The 16,927-nt window shown below is 33.7% G+C and overlaps 1 long non-coding RNA gene across 1 annotated transcript; it reads left to right on the top strand.

Moving 5' to 3' along the window:
• The first annotated feature begins 15,141 nt into the window (after nt 1–15,141).
• LOC128292805 (uncharacterized) lies at nt 15,142–15,975 on the top strand. The gene is made up of 2 exons (XR_008282731.1): nt 15,142–15,276; nt 15,365–15,975. It is a non-coding gene; the product is annotated as an uncharacterized LOC128292805 (long non-coding RNA).
• The last annotated feature ends 952 nt before the right edge of the window (nt 15,976–16,927 follow it).

Below are 16,927 nucleotides of genomic sequence, written 5' to 3'. Positions count from 1 at the left end.
GGGAATGAACCTGTGTTTTGTTCGTCCTAATGACAGAAATGCAGTAAGAAACGAAAAAGAAGAAGAACAAAGATGAGTTTATTTTCTTTATGGCCATTAGGGATCACATCCTTTTTGTATCATTAGGAACATGTACAATTAAATCAATACGTAATATTACAGTGTAAGTTTATCGAAGCAATGCTCTGATCTCAGAACAAAAGATCATGAAATGGCACAAACTTGGTCTAGGGGTTGACTTAGGTTTACTACAATTAAATATCAAACTATGATGGGCATACATGGTCATAGAGCACTCAAGAACCCAACAAGGCCATCATCAGCAGCCACTTTTGATGTAGTGGAGTAACTCGAACGTGAAAGACGTGACTTTTAGATATTTCCTATTGGATAAGGAGAAAAAACTAGGCTAGTTGGCTTTCTTAAACGCTTTGAAGATTTTGTCTCACTCTAATGAAAGACAAATTGAAACATAAACCAAATGCTGAAAGCATATTTATGCGCCACGTACATTTGCAAGTATGAATCTGGCATATTGGATTCCATGATTATAATGCTTTTGGAGGCTGATGTTTACCAGTTTGATTGGTCAACTATAACTATATCGTTTCTCTGGTTTGTATATATCTTTATACACACACACACACCCCACCTCTTCCAATATTGGATGACCTGTTCAAAGATAAAACAACATCACATCTACATATGGCTAGCTTGCGATAGTGTGCATGCCTGATCTCTCTGATACGCTATGCAGAGTCTGAACTTGGATTATCCTTTAATAACAAATGGTTCAATTTATTAAGAATATATATATATATATATAAATATATACTTGTATATATGGTTAATGAAAATGTAGAATTCTTGGCAGTCTACTGTGTTACTAGCCTTCTCACTTTCTTGAAGCAGGATGAACTTTATCTGAAATTGAGTACAGGAGATTGTGGGGGCAGTGAGATTGATTTTGGATGAGATTGGAAATAGTTGTGATGGTGAAGTTAGTTATTGTAGTTTAAAACAAACATTTAGATATAAGTTTGAATTCAAACATAGAGATTAAGGTAAGATAAGAATATAAAAAAAATATCATTCAAAGAACTCAGATTAGAATATTTTAGCAATTTATGTGTTACAGTGGTTAGAGGTCTTGTTAGACATCTAGATCATATAAAGGGTTCAAACAATATCATCTTCATTCTCCCATGCTCGATACTGATAAAAAATTAATTAAAATTGATATTTATATTAAAATAAGTTACTAAAAAAATATTAAATAAAATATTAATGAGACAATTAATGGAAAATTTCCCTCATATTTGAGGGTCACCAATTGGACCTCCTCCCTTGGGTGAAATTGAAAGGGTAGAGTGTGTTTGAAATCCCTACTGAAAGTGCATCCAATGGGACTCGAATAAGTGACCATCTCCTGTGAAACTATTTTTTTTCCTAATTTAAAGCAGAAGATTCCAACACAATTAGGCAATGGTGGCCTGAACATGCTAATAGACTAACATTGAGCTTAAACCAAAAACCTTATGCAAGGTTAGTTTTCCATATAATGCAGTTTGTAGAAAAAAACCAACTAAAATATGATATAAAATATGAAACCAAAGCATAAGTCAAGCATAACTTGATAATAATTGTACGAAAATCTAAATAATAACTATTTAACATATTAAAAATCAAATAAATATATGATACTCCCGATTTGGTTTTTTAGTGATATATTGGAGGATTTAGGTATTAAACTATAAAGAAATAGAACAAGAAAACAATTAGGTCTGCTAGCTTAATTAGGGTAGACTTTACAGTACAACATTCACTTAGGAAACCTTATAAAAGTAGTTCTTTTTTTTTTTTTTTTCTTAATACAACCTGGAGATGCTCGAGAAGGATTTGAATAGTGAATACTTTAACCAGCTTAACAATGCCACTGAGCAAATGGAGAGGCCTATGGGTTTTGAATTAGGAAATGAAATTAGGAAACATTGAGTGGAGAAGCCTTTCCACACTATCTTCTTTGACGATTTTTATGGCTGAAAAGGAGCCATTTAGAATGGTAAGACTCTTGCTGCTTTTCAAACCTAGAAAGGAGCTGCCATCTCAATTATATTAGCTAATGAACATGCATAGTTAGAAAGCATGACCTACTAATTTAGGTTTATTGGAATATTTGGATAAGATAGTATTCATCTTTAGTAGAAATGGGTACATGGAGAACTAATAATAAATCCAGTTAGGTAAATTAGCAGATTTAAGGGGGATTTTTTTTATTCGGATAAGTGTTGCAGTAATGTAACTAAAGTTTGAGATATGGATTTTGGCAATAGCTTGAAAGTTGAAACAAAAGTAAGTCAAAATCATTATTCATTTATAGATAATGCTAAAAGTATAATTATAACTTTGTAACGTGATCAACACTAAATAGATAAGTATATATGTAACTTTTAAATTCAATAATATATAATTATAAAATTTTAATCAACAAGGATTAAACAATGATTCCTTTAAATAATTAGTTCAAGATGTACACATCAAACTGGTATCCAAACGGACCAAAACCGACCCAAATCCACTATCATAATCATGTAGTTTTTATTTACTAATTTGTTCTTTACCTGGTCAACTTACAGGAAGTACTTCCATTAAAAAATTCTGTAGTACATATCAAGTTTGTCAATCTGCTAAGTGTTAATACAAGTTGGGCTTGGGTTATATTACTCAAATTTTAGGTATTTATGGATTAAGTTAAAATTTTATCTAACTTTTATTTAGAGATTGTTTCAATCCTTCGTAAATTTATTTTAAGGTAAATATTTCCTTTGATAAATAATTCGGTTTTATACATTAGTAGTATTTTAGTCTATTTTCTAACCTCCTTAAATTGAATGGTATGAACCAATTATAATAATTGCTGAATCTATCACATGTAATAATTTAATTGGTCTACACAATATTTTAAACTGTTGTGAAATAGAATTTTACTGTGATCTCGTTAGTGCTATAAAAATTGTGGCGCAAGAAAGAAACTTGTAGTGTAAGAAAGAAAATAATCAAAATAGATTTTGAGACATAAGATATAATAAAATCTTAAAATATCCAAAACAAAATAGTTAAATAATTTACAACTTTTGCTAATAGGTACTTAATTATTGTCATGAATTATGTCATTGCATGATATTTTATTCATTAAACATCATGTCTTTTCACAACACAATTATTGACATAAATTGTATTGTTACATTACATGACAACTATTTAAATGTTGTATTATTTCAACCAAACTATTCTAATGTACAAATATATTTTGAAAAATATAAATAAAATAGTTGCACTAAAATATCAAACCCAAGTACCCATCTTTTTACATGATATATAAAAGCCTAACACTAAACTTATTTGTTTATTCATAAAGAATAATTTATTTTATATTATTTATTTTGAACTTTTCTAAACAATGTGAAATTTAAATAAATCAATAACATTCCCAACTACTAACAATTAGATGAAATGGATGGTGGCAAGAGGTTCTTACATGAGAAATCCCAAACTTAGGGTATAGCATTAATCTCACTCACCTTGAAGATTGGTTTGAATGCCTACATCTATGTTCTCTGGCAAGGTTACCAACTTTGGTTGCATGGCTGGGATATAGAACTAACGGTTAGTAAGTGGCGGCCTTGTATAGGTTGGAGAAAGGGCTCGTTTACTTGGGTTGGCAACAAAATTCAATCTTGGAGACCCCATAACATAAGAAAGTGGTTAAGAAATAGAAAACTTTGTGGTGGACTAACAAGGCAGGAGCAAGTCTCTTTACAGAACAATCCATATGCTGTATATATAGATTATTTCATTTTAGGAATATTCCTAGTAATCTTGTAGATAAGCAACTTTGTGAATCTTGGGATATTGACGTAATAGTACTGAGTTAGTGTGTAAGTTGTTTTGTAGCTTATGCTACTGGGTGGTTCTCCCCTGTAGCAAAATTTTGCTTTCCTACCAAAATCCAGCTTAGTCAAGCCATATTGTACGAATAATCCGATCGTGAGCATGAGTATCAAGTGTAGTCTTGAGATAGCAATCACCAGTTTAAAGGCCCTATTTGAGCATGTAGGTACCAAGGAAAGAGGGAGATCAACAAAATGCAATGCTGGTCTCTTCATACCGTATACAATAAAAGATATTTCAATTGAACAAGACAACTAGAAAAGTAAATTCTTCTCTCCTTTCATACCATAGTTAGGTATCTTACCATCTTGGGCTCCCTACGATGATTGGAAAAAGGAAGAGAAGGTTTTTCAAAGACATTGTGGATAGAGTTAGAACAATAATTAAAGGATGATCGAAAAAATTTCTTTCTTTCGGGGGAAGAGATATCTTTGTTAAAGCAGTTCTTCAAGCAATTCCAATGTATGCAATGCAATGCTTCCTACTCTCGAAATCTCTTCGTGATGAGATATCGACGGTAGTAAGAAGGTTTTGGTGACACAACAATGATGAAGGAAAAGGAATATCTCGGCTCAAATGGAAAAAAGTTTGTCAACCAAAGAGTATAGGGGGCGTGGGGTTCCAGATTTGCACTTTATCAACCTTTCTCTTTTAGCGAAACAAGGACGACATCTCCTTCACAACAAGAACTCATTTTGCCATATAGTCTTTAAAGCTAGATACTTTTCGAATTGTTCCTTTATGGAAGCAAGTGTCAGTTGCAACCCCTCTTTCCTTTGGTGAAGCATTTGGAACAGATAAGCTATTCTTCATAAAGGTGCTAGATGGTGGATTGAAATGCTCTCACCACACGAATTAAAGATTTTTGGACTCCAACCCAATTAAATTCCTTGGCTCTATCCCCTTGTACCAACTTCAACGAAGGATCTAAGGTTTGTGAAGTCATTGATGCAAGCTGAATGGTGTAGAGGGAGAACCTTATTAAGAGGGAGTTCTCTAAAGAGGAAGCAGAGGCAATTTGCAAGATTCTGTTGGTGAACCAGAATGCTAAAGATAAACTGATCTGGAATTGGAATGCTGATGGGAATTACTGGGTTCGAAGTGGGTATAGTGTTTGCTTCAATCGGTTAACAACTTGGGACCTCATAGAATTGCATGAAACTTTATATGGAAAGCGAAGGTGAGCAACAAAATCAAGATCTTTTGTTGGAGAGTGTGCAATAATATTCTCCCCTTAGGTTGTGCTTTGAATGCACGAATACAAGGCGCCAGTTTTGCTTGTTTAAGATGTGGAAATGAATTAGAAGATATTATGCATGCCCTGCATGAATGCCCTATTGCTAAGAGTGCATTGGCCTTAAGTAGATTTTCAACTCAGATTTACGATGGGGACGTGAACAGTTGGGGGGGGGGGAATGGATTGAATGTGTAACTCGGAAATTGAAGGAAGATGATTTTGACAGGTTCCTTTTTTTTCATTTGGGCATTATGGAACTCGAGAAATGCTTCATTTTTTCGCAATTCCAATAATACCAATGTGAGAATTGTTGAAAGTGTCAAGAATTGCTACAAGGATTTCACTGAAGCAAATGTGAGAAGCAAAAGAACTTATGGTTATTCACCTTGCTGCCAATCGAGAAGCCCAAACTTCAATTTTATTAAGGTCAACTTTGATGCTAGTTTTAAGGCATCAAACAACATTGGAGGGGTGGGAGTTGTGTTAAGAGACATTGAAAGATTTGTGGTCGGTGTAACAGCTTTGAAATTGCCTATTGCAGCAAACGCTGCTACTGCGGAAGCTGTTGCAGCTGTTAAAGCCATTGAAACAGCTATTGACATGGGATTTTCCTATGTTAGTATTGAAGGTGATGCAAGAGTGATTTTGAAAGGATGAAATAGTAAAGAAGATGACTTCTCCGACAAATCTTTGCTGCAACAGTTTCCTGAGTTTCGTGTCAACCGTACAGGATAAGAAGGCAACAAGACTGCCCATGAGCTTGCAAAATTTAGCAGTACTCTTGATAATGATTTGTATTGGATGGAGGACCATCCTGCTTGTATCCACCAAGCTATTTTAACTGATGCTGTGAATCTCTAATGAAATGTTTGATGTTTCCATTCAAATAATAATAATAATGGGTTTATTTTTATTTTATTTTATTTTATTGAAAGTACTGAAAATTCAAACAACTCTATTTATAATTTTAAAATCAAACAAAAGGCAAAAGTCGAAACTTAGTTTGACTGGAGATAGCAGGTGTCTCTATTTATTATTATTTTATAATACCATATTCAAGGAAAGCGAAATTAAGTAAGTCTCTTTAAATACAATGATAAATGTGTTTTAATATTTAAATTTACGTTTTCTGTACTAATAACATACCAATTTCAACCAAGTTAAGGCTTGATTGACAATTTATCTATTTATTATTAAATAAATTAATTTAAACCTTATATTATTAAAAATTAAATAAGACCAAATTTGAATAAGAGATAATATTTATTGTTTAAAAGATATCATTTATTATTAACATAATTAATATTTTGAAAAGTTTTTATTGTTATGTAAATAAAATTTTTATTTGACATTGAATTGCAAATAAAAATTAATAATTTTATATCATATTTTACCTAATAAATGTTAAGTTTATTATAATTTAATATTATTTTATTATTTTTAGTAGTATGATAAATTAATACATTTAATAGTAAATGGAGTAAACCGATGTAATCCCTGTAATAGAATACTTGTCAGGTAATTTCGAGGCTGGACATCACTATGAATCAAACTAAACTGTGCCATTAGTTTGAGTTATGTCTTTTATACAAAAACTTGCTTGATTTCGCCTTCCTTGAATCCAAATGGTGGTCAATAATTGCCCATCTAATTATGTCTGCTATGGTTTCTTAATAGCCCCATACGAATATGGTATCATTAATTATTCATCTTTCAGATTCTGGTAAATAAACATTTGTAAGGTTGAACTGTTTGAAGAAGATCATCGTTTTCTGCACAATCCAACAAACTAGTCAAGCTATCTGGGTTACCTTCAAGCTTCCAGAGAAGAGTATATATGAAATTTAACACTCCTTATCTATGTGGGATCGCCGGCCACCACATTGCTTGTTGAGCTTTCCATAAAGAAGATCAAAAGCAGAGTACAGACAACAAAAGGATGCTGGAGTGGGGTGCTCGAGAAGAAGACAAGGTAGGACAATGACATTGTTTCAAGCTGAGAGCTCCTTCAATTCAAGGGAGCCTATCAGAATTTATTAACGGGAACAAACAAATCCAAGGGCTTCCATTCTATCAGATCATAGGGTTTTCTTTTGCTAAAAAGAAAAGTAGTTCAGCTATATGGTTCTTCTATGGTGGCTAGTTGTTTTATTTATATGATTGCTGAAAGGGATCCGAATATAGAAAGGAGAAACGGACAAATAACAATTACATTATGCTGTCAAGGCACTTTTCATCCCACTTGGAAGTTCGATTAAAAACAAAATATGATGGTCTATATATATCCATCCCTCCTCCCTGGAATTGCTGCAACACAAGTAGTAAATTTCCTCAAACCTTGCTAAGAAGATGGCAATTTCGAAATCGCATCTGTACCTGTTACTGCTACTAGTTTGTTTTCCATGGTCAGATGGTCGCCCTCTTGGTCCATACACAGAGGGACGGGACTTGATTAGGTCCATTCGAGCATTGGCTGCCAGGGAAGCTTTTAAGATTGGGCGTACACAAAATGAAATCGATAACAAGAACCTGTACCAGTCTAAACGAGTTAGCCCCGGTGGTCCTGATCCCCAACATCACTCCATCCATCATTAGCAAACTAGTGTCAAGTTCGGTTAGTTTCTGTAATAAATGTTAGGGTAAATTACTTACTCAACGGATAAGTTTTCGTTTTAACCACTTAATTAAAAAAAAGTTATAATTTAGTTACTGAATTATTTAAAAGTTTTCATTTAAGTCATTGAACTATTAAAACTAATGTTATATGGTTTTCTTTGTTCGTACTATTTGCACCAATAGAAAGCTTTTTTCTCTTCTTTTCTCTCGTTCAGTCTTTTTTTATGAAACAATTTTAAAAGTTATGAATTTGCAAACCAAAATTCAGGTAGTTTTTTTTTCGATCTCCTACACTAACCGTTAGATTGACTTGGATCTAAGGTATGTTTTTCTACTTGTCGATATGTACTGATCCACCATACCGATCGTCGAATTGTCACTTGGAGTTCGATTTTGAAACTTAAAAAAAAAAATGGTCTAATGACTTAAATAATTTTTTTTTGAATAGTTCAATGACTTAAAGATAATTTTTTGAATAGTTCAATGATCAAATTATAATTTTTAAATTAAGTGATCAAAACAAAATTTATCTATAATTTAATGATTAATGATATAATGTAACTTAAGATTAAATTTGAAATTGAATAACAACATATGAAAATTTTCCCTTATTCTCAGATTGTGTTAATGGAAAAAGTTGTCAATCCAAATATTACTATTTCCAATAAGTTTGTTATTTTATGAATGCTTCTGCTACATGTTAGATGACTTCACATGAGGGTTTTCAGGAATGTAATTGTTCTTCTTTTCCCCCTAATTTTGATAGTATGGGGAAAGGGATTAGTACTTGGATTCTCTTATTTGAAGGAGTAATGACGTGGCTCAAGTGTTGGAGTATAGTTTTTAATTTAAATTACAAAAAAGTAGTCCACTGCAGTTTCTGAACATTTTGTTACCCTTTTCTTAACTTATTTCTTTGCGACATCATTGAAAGACGCGCTTAGTGTCAAAGGGAATGGTTAATATTATACAAAGAAAGGCTTACAAAAGATTAGAAAACACCACAAATATATATAGCCTAACTGAAACCACTGTTGGGCGGTGCTCAGTGGCTGCATTAACTAGGATTTTGAAGTGATCATGATCCATGGATAATATAAACAAACCTATATATAATATTCTACTAACCTACAGGTTGGATCATCCTATTTCAGTGCTGAAATCTTACACCGATATCATACAAAGAAGTATCACTTTTGGAATCAAAGTGAATCGGGTCTTATCGGTTAACAAAAGACCAAGGATAATTCATACTTGAAGTACCTTTATGTCACTTTCTAAGTTAAAAAAACAGAAAATCAATCCATCTAAAGCTTGCTCCAGCCGGAAAGCCATATTCTCTTTTTGGACGATTTTTTAACCTGTACAATTAATATGCGATTTATTACATTCATAACCAAAAAAAAAAAAACATTTATTAGTATTAATTTTTATGGTTTATTGATCATGGTGGCAATGTCCACGCCAACACTTCTTCTGCCCTCTTAGTTGAGTGTCACAAACTGCCGTTGACCTGAATAGCACAACCTCGTGTGGCACCATTATTACTTTCAGTCATAATCAACTTTTCTCGTATCCATTTTTCGCGGATTATCTTAGTTTTTATTGATGTATTGTTTTAAAGCCCTCTCGCTTGATCTGGCCTTACGAAACTATTCTCATCCAATCGCATAGCTCAAGCGAGGACACCTACTCTCGTTCCACATATGTCATTAGTGCCCGCAAGACGTCTCAACTATTATCTCCATCGATGATCTTAAGCATTGACCATCATTGTCCAAGATGCAAGGTATCGTGGCTCAAGGCTTGGTGGAACCCAACACCAAATCCACGCTCGCTTGTCGCATCTCAAGTGCCAGAACCCAATGGCACTATTCAATTGTTGGCCACTCGCCAACTAAAGGGTGCTTCTAGCCCATCACATTGCCCATAAGGGCTACTCCAAGGGTCAAGCTCATTTGCCCCACTTAAGGCTCGTCTCAAGCATAAACATCCAACATTATGCACTCAACGCAAGGATTGCCCTAGTGCACTGTCCCAGCTCTGAGCACTATGCTCAACCTCTATCTTTATGTTCCCACAATACTAGTAGCTAGTTCACCTACTAGTTATCTTGATGTTCCGTCGCATCTTGATGCTCCTCCTACAAAGCATCGTCTTAAGATTCCAAAGACAACCCAATAAACTTTGGGTGGAGGATCCCGCAGGGCTTACATAAAATCTATGGTCGAACCCCAGCTTTCCAACCACTACGTGATACGAGGCTCGTTGGCCCCAAACCATCCCCAAGTTTCCTCTTGAAGAGACATAGATCATCCACTTGCCAGTGAACGCACACCATGACATCTCGCTTGCCATGGAGCAGCTCACTTGCACCAAGGAAGTCTCATCAACTAGCCAAGGTGAGGGGGAGGTGGAGAGCTAACACTTTTCACTACCCCCTAAAGAGCTAAATAGCTTTTATAGCTATGCTCCTAGGGAACACCGAGGGTTTTCTTATTTGGCACTCTAGGGCCATCTCATGGGCATTCTCCAAGCATGCTTGCCTCACACTTGGGCTACTGATGATCACTAAACTAACTATAAATACAACTAAGACAAGCGCACCTATCCAACAATAGTATAGCTATGGTGAGTAGGGAATATCATATCGACGAGGACTAAAGGTATTAGTAATTACCATTTTCTTATTATTTAGCAGACAAATAGGAGTGATTGTGTTTTAATCTAAAATTAGTAAACTAATTTTAACTAAGAATGTAACAGAGAATGAAATGGGAAAATAATCGAAGATAACCAATGCGATAGACAATACCCAAAAATGAATCCACCTAGACTTCACCTATTATTATGACTCTAAATTAAACGATTTATTCATTTGTGTTTTGATTCGTAGAAATCCCCGAATTATGTTAATATCTCTTTCGAGAGTAAGAACAACTAACTTTAGGTTGATTAATTGAAATCTCTTTCTAATTAAAACCCCTATTGTCGCATTACCTCGATATATAGATTCCCCTATTAGATTTTACTCTAATCCGGTAGATTTATGTCGTCTTATTTCTAGGATTGCATGCAACTCCACTTAATTATGCTAGATCTACTCTTAAATAGAGACTTTTCCTCCACTAAAATAAGCACATTAAACATAAATTAATATCTCGAAAATATTAAAATAAGAAATAAACATACATAATTGAGAACAAGAATCAAGTATTTATAATATAAATCAGAAATAAAATAATAAGATTCATCATAGGTTTCATCTTCCCTAGGTTTCTAGGGAATTTAGTTCATAATCCTGAATAGAAACATCTCAAAGTTAGAATAACTACAAGACATAAAGAAACTCAATAAAACTTTGAAAGAAATTAAAAGAAGATATTTGATCTTGATGGAGATCTACTTCTAAGTTGATTCCGATGGTGTTCTTCAAGTGTTTTCTTTTATCTTCTCTGATTGCCCCCTTATGTCTTCTTCTAATGGGTATTTATAGACTTTAGAATGCTCAAAAACCTTAAAAATTGGGTTTTTCCGAGTATTTGGGAAGTAGGGTACAAAATCGACATAGGCTGGCACATGGGCGTGTGCCCAGCCCATATGGAAATGCCCAGGCCGTGTGGCTCCTGCAAACAACTATGTTTGTCCGATTTTGGCTCGTTTTTTGCCCCTTTCCCTCCCAAATGCTCTCCTAAGTATAGAAACATGAATTTAAAGGATTAAGAGCATCAAATTCACTAATTTGAATAATTAATAATCTAAAACGCATTAAGAATATCATTAAAATCTGTTACTTTTATAGCTTATCAGCTACTCATTGTCTCAACTCATTGCATGAGACCATCACTTGTCCCACATTCATGGGTCTGAAATTGTGCCTTCAGACTCACATCAATCACCCCCTCGACCTTGTTCACTCATGGCTCTTTGCCATGTTACTTACTAGATGCTTCTTGCAAGACACTTGCCCTTTAGGATCCATCATCGGGGAACTCTTGTCCCTAGACTTTGGCCTCGTCCCATCCACCAAGTGGGTTGTCACGGTGGCAATGTAGCCACAATGTCAGACCATGACACTGAGGCACACACGATGTAATTAGGGGCAAAAATACTAGAAATAGAAAGATCAAAGTTATATCCAAATTGAATTGCTCTAAGCTCATCAACAACATTCGAGGTTTGGCTTGAGTCTCGTAAGAACCAGATGGCATTGTGCACGACAAAAGCCACTAAAAATTGATCTTGCTTAATAGACTTGATGATTTGTGTCTGACTTAGATTCTTGATCTATTAAATGGGATTGATTGCTTTATTGGTAAAAAGTTGTCTAAACAATTCTAAAACATTTCATACTTGAATTTGATTTTTTTTTAAATTTTGTATTTAAGTTTTTTGTGTAACCGACATGTGAAAAATGACATGAAATTTAATTGTAGGAATCATTACATTTATTTGGAGTTTCCTTTGTTTAGCTAAACAATATGTTCGAATTTTATTTTACATTGGAGTTGAGATTACTGTGACTATTATGGTAGGAATGACTTAAGAGGGACAACAAGCTTAAAGCATGGTCTGGTCTTCACCAAACTCTCAACTCCACAAAAATATAGTCAATATCAAAGAAAATCCATGTTCAAAAAGCGTGCTTTGAGATATACTTAACAAATGGATATTGAAGAAGAAATCAAAAGTGTTAAAAACCCTAACTAAAATAATTCCATTGTGTTAAATAAAAAATAAATTAAACTAAAAGTAATTGAACATTTAAAATACATATTGGTCATACATTGATTATATGTGCTATAAAAGATAACACTGTAATATATTGGAGCAATTTGTATAACATTTGACAAGTTTAAATACCAAAATTGACAAAAAAAAAATTTAAGTACCAAATTAGAAAAAATGTAAGTTCATATACCAATTGGAAAAGAAAAGCTTAGGTATTAAATTAAGAAAATATGTCAAGTTAAGTTAAAAAAATTATCTATTAAAAAATGTCAAATTGAAAGTGTAAAATGTTATATTAAATCTTAGCTAAAAATTAAACTCAATCGTTAATAGTGTTTGGTAATTTCTATTAAGATTTGCCATCGATAGATTCATGCAATAGTATCAATTTTATAAGCAAATTAGTATAAATTCGAGCGTACTTGATAGTAAAGGAATTTTTGTTAATGTTAACAATAATACTAAATTTTTTAAAAATATTTTTACTTTTTAAATACATAAACTAAATTTCAACATCAAAATATAAAGATTGACGGCATGATTTGAATAAAACATGGTGCGGTTGTCGCGTATCGAATGCAAATTTATTAAAATATTGATTTAAATTTTCCTCAAACAAGTAGTATATATGCATATCTGCCACTTTTATTTCTCTTCTGACTCTTACTGAAATAACAGAGGAAGCACTAAGAATTGAATGCAGGGATTTATATCCAAACTCCACTTCCACCAACGATTCCTTCAACTTTTCTTTTGGTGTCGAAATCAAGGCCATGTGTGTACATTTAAGATATTGTTGTTATAGAGTTAAAGCAAGAACAATTGAACCATGGAGCTGTATTCTATTTCTATGCTTATCTATCACTGCAGATTATGGGACGGAAAGACGATGATATAACTATAGCTTCTCCATATGGAAAAAATAATAAAAAATTGATTTGATAAAAGATAATGTCTCTTTCATTACAAGGTTCAAGCTTATTAAATGTGATCCTATAAACTCATAACACCATTTTTAAAGTGCACTGCAACTAATATTCTTCACTGCAATTGGTGCTTTACTAGAATGGATAATATAAGGGCGAGTATGGAATGATGTCCTGAGAAAAGATTATGGAATGATTAGCGTGTGAGATATGATCTTTCAAATATAAAAATAAATAAATAAATAAATGTTGAATTATACCTATATCTTGGGCATATACCCGTATTTGAGACCGCTCCTGAGTTTGGATTCATAGTTGCAGGATCCTCCAAGTAAATTGTGTACACTTGAATCAAAGACCAGAAATTTCAGCTGAACCATTAGATTGAGTGCACAACCTTCTACAGGACTGCATATTTTAATGGAAAAGATCGTTTAAATGTTTACAGCTGCATCCATGCTCGTGTGGCTACAAATATTAAGAATGCAAAGAGAAACAGTTGAAAAGACAAGAAATATTAAGAAAGCAAGAAATAAGGTTTTACGTTTGTTTGGTAGCTCTTAAGAATATACAATACGGACAAAATCTCAAGTTCGTGCCAAGTATTGGACATAGATTAAGGCCAAAAAATGATTTGTCTTTACTCTACCCTATTAGCCGAATACAATGCCCTTGACCCTTGACAGAAACGAGAAGTTGCTGGATCTAATCCAAACTCCTCACTGGAGAAATATACTCAGAGTGCATTTTGTGAAGAGGAAATAACCATCTGATTGGATAATGGAAAGAATCCAAAACTAGTCCGCATTTGTTGCTATTAATTCTAGCCTAATGGACAACTCATTGTTAATCGCAGATTAGTCGGTTCTTTGCTTCATTTGAGGTACTTTTTGGAGTTAATAATCACAACGAATATCAACCACATGATATGGGCAGGTACATATAGGGAAGTAAAAAAAATAAATAAATAAAGGAAGTCCAGGCCTAACTTAACTATCAAATTAGGGAAAGTGCATGTCTCTCTCATTTAACGCTTAATGTCTCTTTTCATTCACTGATCAGCAGCATCATTCTGGGAGAGATTTCTGAATAAGGAGGATCTAATTGATGCTCCTTCGTCTGACTGGACTAACTGGCTAAGTACTCGGCAACTTTCGAATCCTTTTTGTGTCACCAATGACAGTAAAATAGCTTGTAGGTGCTGATGTTGATTGTTGATCTTATCTAGAACTGCAAAGCAGCCAGGGAAAAAGGGTTTGAAACTAAAGGCAAAATCCTTGATTATCTGAAAGCATCGTTTGTGTATATTAATTTGACGCTTGTCTTATCCCCGAGAGGCCCTTACCAATAAATGAATAACCGGTGACAAATAAAGGGGTTTCTACTTTACCTCATGGAATTGGTTTAATGAAAAGCTTTTTTATTGAACTTTTTATTATAAACTGTCAATGGTCGGTGTGGTTTATCCACTAATCCTCCTTGGCAGGCACATGAATGACCATGCCTAACATGCAGTGACGTATTCTCGATTTTATCCATGTGTGAAGTTGCGAACCTCGTAAATGAATCAGAATCAGTATTAGGCAACAACGAGTTTAATAATCCAAAAACTTGCAATACGCCAAAATAAATGTTGGCTTATGGAGATCTTATTGGCAAAGCGTCGTCAGAATAGTCTCTGCGGCTTTAAACTTAGTTGTGCTAACATGATCACGATTGTCTTTACCAGTCAGATGACATTTTACAGTCGACTGATTGATGAACGATCTCTCATCCACTTTGTGATGAAGTTTATTCGGAAGTCTATAAATACGGGTAGCCTCTTCTACTTCCCATGTCAAAGCAACAATGTCTATCTTTAGGTGTCTGATGTGCCTTACCTTGATTTTACTTTTGTCTGCAGCCTCTGAAAGTCGCCTCTTGATAGAGAAGACGAATGTAAAACAATCCATCGAGGCCTGGAGACAGTACCTGAACAAAGAAGCTGAGAAAAACGGGCATCAACAGCCTGAGAGAACAAGTCCTGGGGGACCTGACCCCCACCACCACTTCATAAATAACTAGATTCTAGTTTTCTTATGGGAGGTGGCTCCGTTGTACTCATTAAAGAAGATACCATTATCACAGCCCAGCAGCCAACAAGGTACCGCTACCTTTTTAGGTTGTCGATGTCAATAGCCATAAATCGGTATTATCTTTTTATCGGATGCCTATTGACTTCTCAAAATTATTATTTAAAAGTACATTTCCCCATGTTCAAACCCAAGCCTTGATACCCGACTCTTCAGGGTATGAGTTTGAATATTGAGAGACGCGGGTTTAGATAATATAGTTTTGAGAAGTTAACAGGCAGCCAAAGATGATAATGCCGACTTATGAGCATGAAACCCACGTCCTAAAATAGCGATAATACGAAGTAAGTGGACATGTAAAGAGAATAATACTAACTTATGCAACGAATACACAGTGATATCTTCTTTAAAGAGTTAAAATAAAATTCATATCTTCTTACAACTTATATCTTTCTCTTCCTCTACTATAAATATCTGTAGATAAAAACATCAAAATGTGTCCACTTGAGGAACACAAGGCATCGAATGTTATATTTTATGTTCCGTTTTCGGTCGACATAAATCAATGTTCCAATTTTCAGTTTTTATACCATGATCATAAGATATTCTACGTACTTTGCACTTCTTTAACTTGATAATTAACAAATGTACTAAAGCACATGCATTCCTTTAACTTCAACCTCAAATTTGATAATTCTAAGAATACATCCACAATAAAATTAACTCTAATCCATTACGAAAATTTTATTATAATATTTAATATTTTTATTAAAATAAAGGATAAACATTAAAATTATACATGAATTTTGATGTAGGTAAACTTTGATTTGGTATAATTATACGTATTAAATTTTGATTGTGGTTTAAATACATATTATATTAATTTGCATCCCATGCAATTTTATTGTATTTAATATAAAAATATATGTAATAAAGCCATTTTTTTATAAAATATATTTATACAGATTAATATAACTTTGAAATTAAAATTTTGGAGAACATTATTAGGAGGGCAACTATGAATGTAACAGCTCGTTTTTCAATGGTGTCAAAAATGGTGATTTCGAAATCCTATTTCCAATAATTAATATTTACGAGATTAGTATAAATTTTTATTAAAGTTTAGTCCCTTAATTTTGTAAAATGGGTAGTTAATTAAGGTGCAAGGACTAAATTAATCTCTCTAAATTTTTAATTAGTCGAAGGACCAAATGAAAAATTGACCATTTTTGATTAGCTAAACGGGTGGTGGATGTTGATTACAACTAGAGGTGATCATGGGCCGGGCCGGGATCGGGTTGGGCCCAGACAAAATTTTAGGCTCGTCTACTAGGCCCGACCCCGGCCCGACCCGAAATAAAATTGCTAAGCCCGACCCGGCCCATATTAATTTT

Source organism: Gossypium arboreum, chromosome 5, assembly GCF_025698485.1.
Source record: "Gossypium arboreum isolate Shixiya-1 chromosome 5, ASM2569848v2, whole genome shotgun sequence".
Classification (NCBI taxonomy): Eukaryota; Viridiplantae; Streptophyta; class Magnoliopsida; order Malvales; family Malvaceae; genus Gossypium; species Gossypium arboreum.
This window is presented reverse-complemented; position numbering and strand designations above follow the sequence as displayed.